This window comes from Hibiscus syriacus, unplaced genomic scaffold (assembly GCF_006381635.1).
Source record: "Hibiscus syriacus cultivar Baekdansim isolate YM2019G1 unplaced genomic scaffold, ASM638163v2 tig00112249_pilon, whole genome shotgun sequence".
NCBI lineage: Eukaryota > Viridiplantae > Streptophyta > Magnoliopsida > Malvales > Malvaceae > Hibiscus > Hibiscus syriacus.
In genome coordinates, this window is record NW_024063281.1 from 932,290 (window position 1) to 942,223 (window position 9,934).

General features: G+C 33.8%; 1 pseudogene; it reads right to left on the bottom strand.

Moving 5' to 3' along the window:
* Positions 1 to 5,891: 5,891 nt before the first annotated feature.
* Positions 5,892 to 6,926, bottom strand: LOC120176582 (annotated as a pseudogene).
* Between the last annotated feature and the right edge of the window lie 3,008 nt (positions 6,927 to 9,934).

The window sequence follows — 9,934 nt, forward strand, 5'->3', positions numbered from 1 at the left end:
TTATAGTTTTGATGAATGAGAAACTGAATATACAAGGAGAGAAAGAATCGCGATGAAGAAATGGTTGAAACCGAAGAAGCATCTTTTTTCCCTTTTTTTGTTTCTTTTTGGTTCAACACCATGAATTTTGATTGAGATCTTTTGAATATATGTCATTCGATCTCATTCGTTCGTCGTTTGTGACAATAATTGTAAACTAAACATATAATTAGAATATTTTTTATAATTATTGACAGAAAACTAGTCACTTATCACACGATGACCATATAAGGAAAATGATAAAAATATTACAAAAAACTCGAACAAAATTATTTAGAAGTAAATACCACATCAACAAAAAACACAAAAGGGGATAAGCTATTGAAAGATCATTGACAAATCGTAAATCAGAGTCGAGCGACGTCGAGAGAACTATCCATGAACGCAAATCGCTTATCCAAATCTAATCAGGAGTCCAAAGGAGTGAATATCAATATGATTTATGGTATGATTGTCGCTATGTTTCATCATAATAGTGTAGTACTCTTTTTTCTCTATTTTGGTCTAGAGAGATTTTTAATGAGGTTCGCTACTCAGGTTCCGTTTGCATGCTTTTATTAATAAATAATACTTGTTGAGAAAAAATATTATGATAACAAATAAGCGTCATCTTGATTAGTCGTGACGGTGTGAAATCGAACCCTGAAAAAAGATAAACAAAAAATAACGATTAATGACTAAAAACATGCCAAAAGATAGAGAAAGGCGTACCATAATAGTAGAGAAAATATTTCATAAAAATAAAGCTGTTAACAACTAAAAAATAAAGGCGTGATATAAAAAATAGTAAAGAAAAATAGTAAAAAATATTAACCATATGATATTAAACAATAAAATTCATTCATGCAATAACCAGTATCAACATGGTTTTGTAAACCATGCAAACAGTAGTAATATATTATAGATTTCTTGCCATATCAACCATTTAAAGTACATTCGATCGCCTTCGAACTTAAATTCAATGTCCCATAATATATCGGATACAAAACAAAGTGAATTACGTCAGAAACATAACTAAATCGGACAAATGTATCAGATTGGAAGATAAAATACTGGAAAATAGCTTATCGAGTTTGAATTGGGCAAAACACTTCGGATTCATACTCAAGACGTCGAAAAAATAAAATAGCCCTTTTTGAAAAAAAAAATAACTTGGTCATGTCAACTCTGGTCAGGTCAACGGGCCAAATTAGTTCTAGTTGACGCAACGTGAGTTGACTCAGTGGGTTCACTCGGCGAGTTAACTCAATACAACATTGATCGGATCGGTCTAAACAGTCAGTTCAATCCTATTTGGTCCAGTGGATCGGTTCCAAAAAATTCCTCTTACTAAGAAGCCCCACACACGATTACTCCCTGTTCAAGCACTCACCATAATCAATTAAAACATATCAAAACCCAGCCAAACCACAGTCAATCGGATGAAAGAAAAATCGGAGCACTTACCACTATAGAATGGGAACGAGTGTTGGTGGGGGAACGGGGTTAATGGGTTTTGCTCGGAATAACCCAAGGAATTCATCGACAAGGACAGTGAGATGAACGGATGTCTGAGGCAACCGAAAATAGTGAAAAACAACAAGGAACGATTGGGTTTCTTCAGCGAAACTTTTAATTGCTATCCACGATGGATGACCATGGTTCATGACCACTGAGATATTGGGCTCGGATCAAACGGGGGTGGGATCCTTCTGGAACCGACGGTGGCCCTCGACGACGAGCGGTGACCGAGATCAATGTTAAAGCTTTCGAACAATTTTTCTTTCTCTCAGGATTTACGACAAACGATAGACGATGATCCGATGATTAAGGTTTACTCACGAGGGATCGTCGGAACTGACCGTGGCGGCAGTGTACACCACCGTTGGCCGAAGGTGGGGTGAACGACGGGGTAGTGGCTGGGTCAAAGTTAAACTTTCTAGATTGGGACTAAGGGTGTTTTCACCGAGGGGAAATTAATTTGGGACAAATAAGGGTTATAAAATCTAACATGAGTTGATGATATAAAAATAAGTTTAATATCATGTTAGCTACAGTGACCTAGCCTAGTTGCCAAGGTCTTAGAGTGATGCTTTTGGAAAGTGTAGGTTCAAAACCCTTGAAACACATCTTATTTTATTTTTGAAGACAAAGAAGAAAGGGGTAAACCTTTCATCGAGTCCTTGAACAATAAGGAGCTTTCAATAAAAACCCTAAATTTCTAAAATTTAGCTATCTAGTCCCTCAAAATTGATATTTAAAAGATTAATATTATTATAAAAATTTTGGGGTGTGACAATAATTGTAAACTAGAATATAATTAGAATATTTCTTATAATTATTGACAGAAAACTAGTCACTTGACATCACACAATGACAATATAAGGAAAATGATAAAAATATAACAAAAACACTCAAACAAAATTATATACAAACAAATATTGCATCAAAAACAAACACAAAAGGGATTAATCTATTGAAAGATCAATGACAAATCGTAAATCAGAGCGAGCGACGTGAGAGAACTGTCCATGAACGCAAATCGCTTATCCAAATCCAATCAGGGGTCCAAAGGAGTGAATATCAATATGATTCGTGGTATTGATTGTCGCTATGTTTCATCATGATAGTGTAGTACTCTTTTTTTATATATATTTAGGTCTAGAGAGATTTTTAATGAGGTTCGCTACTCAGGTTCCGTTTGTATGCTTTTATTAATAAATAATACTTGTCAAGAAAAAAACATCATGATAACAAATAAACGTCATCTTGATCAGTTGTGACGGTGGGAAATCTAATCATGAAAAAAGATAAACGAAAACAACGATCAAATGACTAAAAACATGCCAAAAGATAGAAAAAAACGTGTCATAACGATGGAGAAATTTTTTCGTAAAGATAAAGTTATTAACAACTAAAAAAATAAAGATGGGATATAAAAAATAGCAAAATAAAATATCAACAACGACAACCATCATAAAATAGAGATTGAATCCCCACGTATTACTAAGAATAAAGAAAAAGATAGGCAGTTTTAGCAGCCACCTTTCATTTTAAAAGTTAATGATAAAAAGTTATTTATATATTTTTTTTTATGAATAATGTAATTTTGTTTTTCGTTGCTGTCTGGCTCGATATTGAATGGTTGTATGTTTAATGAATTTTGACTATCTTCGGAGGTTGTCCAAGTATTATAACTTGTTCGAGTGTGATGTAGGTGCTGAAATATTTTTATTCCGAAGTTAGGTAACTCTAGTTCGATGGCTTAGAATGATGGGATATGATACTTTACAATTGATGTTTTGTGTTTGCTTGTGAGATTAAGTATGTGGAAGTAGAAAATGGCAACCGTCAAGTTGGACTGGATTTTAGTCAATTTAATTTAACTTTAAAAAAATATTTTTTATCTAAATTTGATCTGATCGAAAGTATATATTATCCATCTAACATGGTCTGACCCAAAAATTAAAAACCATTTAGCTGAACCTGACTCGACCTAGATTTTAAAGTATAAATTCAACTCAACCCGATTATAATGTAATTTTGTTTTTCGTTGCTGTCTGGCTCGATATTGAATGGTTGTATGTTTAATGAATTTGACTATCTTCGGAGGTTGTCCAAGTATTATATAATTGTTCGAGTGTGATGTAGGTGCTGAAATTTTTATTCCGAATAGTTAGGTAACTCTAGTTCGATGGCTAGAATGATGGGATATGATACTTACAATTGATGTTTGTGTTGCTTGTGAGATTAAGTATGTGGAAGTAGAAAATGGCAACCGTCAAGTTGGACTGGTTTTTAGTCAATTTAATTTAACTTTAAAAAAATATTTTTTATCTAAATTTGATCTGATCGAAAAGTATATATTATCCATCTAACATGGTCTGACCCAAAAATTAAAACCATTTAGCTGAACCTGACTCGACCTAGATTTTAAAATATAAATTCAACTCAACCCAATTAAATATAAAATAAGGTATAATTAAAAAAATATAGAGAGAAAGGGTATTATGTTATTATCCATATATAAATGAAAATATTACACTATTACCTCTGGGTCAAGTCGAGTCGAAGGTTTTTTACCCTCCATCGGAATCCGACCTGACCCGACCTCACACCTATATAAAATCCTATCCAAATTGACCCTTATTTTAAAAAAATCATCAGACCCTATAAGTTTGAATCAATCAATTTCGGGTTAAATTATAATTCTTATGCAACCCCATAAAAATTATCATTTTAGATTTAAAAAATAATTTTTTATTATTATTAATATATAATTAAAATAAAAAATTAAATTTGAAAGTTAGTGTGATTAAATTAAGAGTAATTTAAAAGTTAAGTAATTAAATTAAAAATTAAACTTTAATGATCAAATAGGAGTGAGAAGATAATTAATGGATAATGATGTAATTTACCCATAAAAATATGTCAAGTTTTAACCGTTCCTTCAAGTTTTAACCGTTCTTTCAAGTTTTTAACGGTTGAAGTACTAAAATAATACAAAAACTAAAAATAAAAGGAGAGAAATAATCGCGATGAAGAAATGGTTGAAACCAATGATGATGGAGATGATGATGGTTGTGTTGGGTAGAGGGTGATTTTTAAGGTTATTTGGGTAGATGATAATATGACAGTGGGTATGGATGTGGTAATTTTAATGAGTGTTTTAAGGTGAAGTTGATGAAGGTTGATGGTGATTTGGGTGGAGATAGTGTGGGTGGTAAAGAGGGGTGTCGAACGGCTGTTGAAGGTTACCAGAGATAGTAGAATAGTGAGATTATATTGGGTTCTCAAGAGCCATTTTCTGTAGTTTGTTTCTTTTACTAAACCCTTTTTTTTTTCTTTGCTTGTTTGACGATGGTCAGAACAACGACCAACATGATGGTCGAAATTTGGATTCATGCCACTTGAGTAGAGAAATAAAGAGAAAAAAAGAGGAAAAGGGAAAAAAAAGAGAAATAGTTTTCTGTCTGACTTGTATTTTATTGATTAAAAAATTGTTTAATAATGTTGGGTCATAGCGTCATTAAAAATTTAACAGCAGAGTGACTAACAAAATTCAATATACAAAGTTCAGTGATCAAGTTAAAAAATTTTAAAGTACGGTGAGTAAAATAGGAAAAAAATAAAATTCAGTTACTAAATTTGTAATTTAATCAAATAGTTAATATAGACTGTAATTGATTGTCTTACATTATATTGTGATTGATTGTCTTAAATCACATTGTTCTTGAATTATGTCCATACGTCTTATAGTCACTAAATCAGATTAAAAATAATTTAATATACAATTGTAAAACATGTCATTCAAATATGAAATGCTCAAGCCACTTGTCGAAAGATTCCAAAAAATTAAAAGCTTAATGTTGTCTCGACGAATTTGAGACTTCCTTTTTAAAACTAAATTTAATTCGAGAAATCGCTATTAATCTTTGTTCAGGGAGTGATTGAATTATTCAACCTTTAATGGTATTGATACGACTCCTAGATAACGACTCTAAAATAGTTCTTGAAGTTTGAATAAAATTAGCCCTCTACCAAATGTAAACGTTCATTAAAAAACATAGCATAGCTACTAAAATTCATAAAGAAGTTTCTCAAAGAGCTTCATGTGAGAAGTTCCTAAGCGAGTTATCGTGATAAGCTCCCATCATTACTTGGACTTGGTATTACGTAAATTATGCCTTCCTGCAAGACGTTTGCTGGTCCCATATAATGGGGCGACCCATCCGAAATTTGCATCGTATATAGGCAACCATATCCATGGATTACAATAAGGTTCGGGCATCGGAAAGTATGGGGTCCTCTAACCAAGTGTTTAAATCAGACACTTTTCAATGTAATCAATGGCTGACCTCAAAGATTCATCATCAATCTCCTTTAATCGTCCATGGATCCTTTTCATGGTATCGGCGAATGATTCGGTTCTGATCGCCAGCTTCTGCAATTAGTGCAGCTATAAAGATTGCATTGCCGAAGTAGCCCTGTGGGAGAGGAGGATTCAATCTAAACCGACCATCAACCGGAAAATGCAACTGGGTGGGTTGATCATGAGAGCCCCCTTCCTTCACTTACACAACGCCATATATAGTGCAGCCAAGATGTGAAACTGCTATGTTTACACCACTGTTTGCACTTGCTTTGGCTTAAGGGTATTCAATTGATCAAACTGTGAGCTTGAAGGTTGAGACAATGGATGGCTTGAGATCATCTGTTGGGGAGTTCATTGGTGGTGATGGATCATATTCCACATGGTGGAATTTGGCATAGGTGGATCTCGAGCACGAAGAAGAGTTCGATCGATGAAGGGGGCGATGCAGGTGACAGTCCCCTTGCAGTGTCAGCCCAGCTATTGATGAAATGATTAGCCGATGTGCCATCTACGGTATGTTGCCACCAATTCCAAGACAGACTCCTCCGCATTGAACTTAGTACCTATGTAAAATATACTGACCTAAATCAATAATGAAAAATTATATAATCTTTTTTTTTTTTTTTGTAAAATGTTAAAGATACCTGCGATACAAGGAGTGGATAAGAAGATATTTCTCCAGAATAGTCGACCTTAGGAACTAATTTCAAGACCTGAGAGTCATCACTAAAATCACCAACTAAATTATCCATGACTGAACTACTCTCAGCTTCCACGAACAAAACTCCTTCGCCATCGCACAGTATTTCAAGTCTTCCATTTTCATCAAATCCCAACCTTCCGGCAACGGGATAAAATGGCACAAGAATCTTGCTCAAAGCCTCCTTAAGCTTTGCAGTATCAAGAAATCAGAAGAACCATTAGGCTTATAGTAGTATACAGTGGGGATATGGTACCTTTTGAGTTCCATAGACTTTCCGGGGAGTGTCGTCAGCCGGACGAACAATCGTAGACGCCTTTTGGTGATCTCCATCTATGATAACAAGTTGCACTTTGAGAATGAGTGGCTAATGGCTAGTGTCCTCAGTGAGTATTGGTTTCGAGTTTAAAAAGGTCCTATATGTTTATGAACTATGTTTTATATATTTTAATAAACAATAAGACAAAATTTTTGGACTTGATTGATTTTTTTTAAAATTTCAAAAACAATTCAAAGTCTATTAAACTAGAATTTGAGCATAAAACAGTTTTCTGGGTACGTACCGATTCTGTTCTTACATATCGATACTACATGAACATTATCGATATTCAGTGGTACTGATACCAAAGGTAAGAGAAGTATCGATACTACCAGTTGTTTTCTAAATTGTTCAAATTCTAGAATGCAAAATAGGTACTGATACTACTTTACATAGTAGTATCGATACCATGAAGCATAGTATCGATACTGGTCAAACCCAACGGTCTTTAATGGCTAGTTTATTTAAATATTACAAAGGTAGTACCGATACTCATTAAAGGAGTACCGATACTCCATGTCCTGGACAGTTTTGTAACACCAACCTGTATCTGACCCAAATATGAGTCCGAGGTGTCCATTAACTTTCAAATCATATACTTATAGAAGATAATGGAATTCTAACATTTAAAAATAATAAAAGTGCACAATTTATTCAATTTCCAACAAAAGGTTTTATAAAACTGATCAGAGCGTATATAATTCAAATCTTTTAATTATATGCCAACTACATTCCTTATAACATTATACATACTATTCAAATATCTTTCTGATATGATATTTGGAAAGGATACAATGATATCACTCGAAACCATATAACATTTCTTCTAACAAATGTATACATACACATATCTCGTCATTATCATCATTAACTTCATTATATTCATTATGATCCTTATTATTACTAACATCATTATCATATCATACCTATACCATTATTATCATTAATCCCTTTTGATCATATGAACTTGTACTTATCATTTATACACATCATATAACGCATTTCACAAAAACACAAATAGCATCACACAAGGTATATTTATGTTATTTCTTTTAGCCCATGTATACTCGTGGAGAACTAATATATGTGAGTACATAGAGGTTATGCACATATGTTGTCACCACAACTCGTATAAAGTCCCACTAGGGGCATATAAAATTGTCTCAAAGGTCCTCGTAGATGTCCTGAAGGACCACATACATGTCCCGAAGGACCTCGTAAAACATTCGACTCTTGGCATGCCAACTATACCCCTAGCTCTAATAACACATAACATGGACATTAACATTTATACATTTCGTATAGTTGATGTCTCATAGACATATATCCACATGTTCACATAGCCACATAGCTCATCACATATACATGAAATCACATAATTTATTATCTCGTAGCTCATATCACATTTTCATAAGATCTCGTAGATCATTTCTATATACTGATATCACATTTTCACATAGTCACATAGACAATATCACATAAACATTTAAATCATGCAGTTCATATTACATGGCTTATATCTTTTTCTATGGCTTCATAGATCTTTACCATATAATCCATATGTCATAGTTTCATCTAACATATGAATTTTTCCCATATAGCTTATCTTACATGTTCGTATAATCATTTATGTACATGTATCCTAGTTGATAGACTATTTTCCCATTATCCTATAGGTTCATACTACTTATCTTATCTCACTTCTCATTTAATTATATAATTCCATTATACTAGTTCACGTAGATTATCACACAATCATGTACTTACCTAGCTCATGTTCATATTGTTTATATCACCTTTTCACATATCTACATAGCTCATATCACATGGATCAATATCATACAGCAGAGAATATCACCATACATGTTCACATCCAAACAACTACCAACCATACCTATATTTATGCACACCTATATCAACCTACTCTTATTCATGTAATCATGAAACAAATCATTGGAAACCTCGTCGCAAGTCTAATTTCCATCTAATCATATACCATAGTAATAAGCACTCACCTTAGCCTCACTAGTCTAAGTCATGCACTTATCTCTTTCTTGTTTGATCTTAACTCGTTGACTCATCAGATACTCGCTTCCGATCGATATCTACACAAATATACAATCCAATAAATATCGGGATTAAAACTACTCTAAAAGATTCTTACTAATATAAACTAAACAAAGCACTAATTTCTTAATTCCAACTTAAGTAGTATCGATACTACAATTACAGTACCAATACCTCTATGCTTGTAGTTTCGATACCATCCCACGGTATCGATACCTATTCGGAATTCTGTAATTTCATCACAAGAATGGTACGATACTTCCACATTAGTATCGATACCCATGGTACCGATACTATCACTTCAGTATCGATACCCCATGAAGATTTATCCCACTTATGCCTTATGGTATCGATAATGTTCATACAGTATTGATACCTACCCAATATTTTCACCTATTCTTGCTTTGCAGTATCGATACTACTCATCTAGTACCGATACCATCAGCCCATTACATACTTCTTGTAGATGCTCATTTTGTCCGGGACGTCTTATGTGTATCCTTATGATTAATTTCTGGTTATTACTAAGTTCGTAGGACACGTTAGTTAGGGTTATCATTAATGATATGTTGGATTTCATAGTGGTTACGTGTTCTATATTAGTGATGCATACGAGTATATACATTGGGTACTTATAAATATTATAGTATTTATATATATAAATAAGTAAGTAACTAAATACTGATTAATGTTTTATTTTGGTCTTTTACAAATTCTAATTAAACTAAGATTACAACAGGCTGGACCAAACGAGCCCAGTTCCCAACAACCCAGTTCTTCAGCCCAACTGAAGAAACCCTAACCTATTAGGGTTTCCTTGTCACCAGCCTCTAGCGCCGCAGCAGGAAGGCCGTTGGATCTGGCTCCACGATCCGACGGTTCCCAGCCCTCTGTGATTCCCGAGCCGACTGCAGACTCACGTGAAGCCACCACCGCATTTCCAGATCGCGCACGA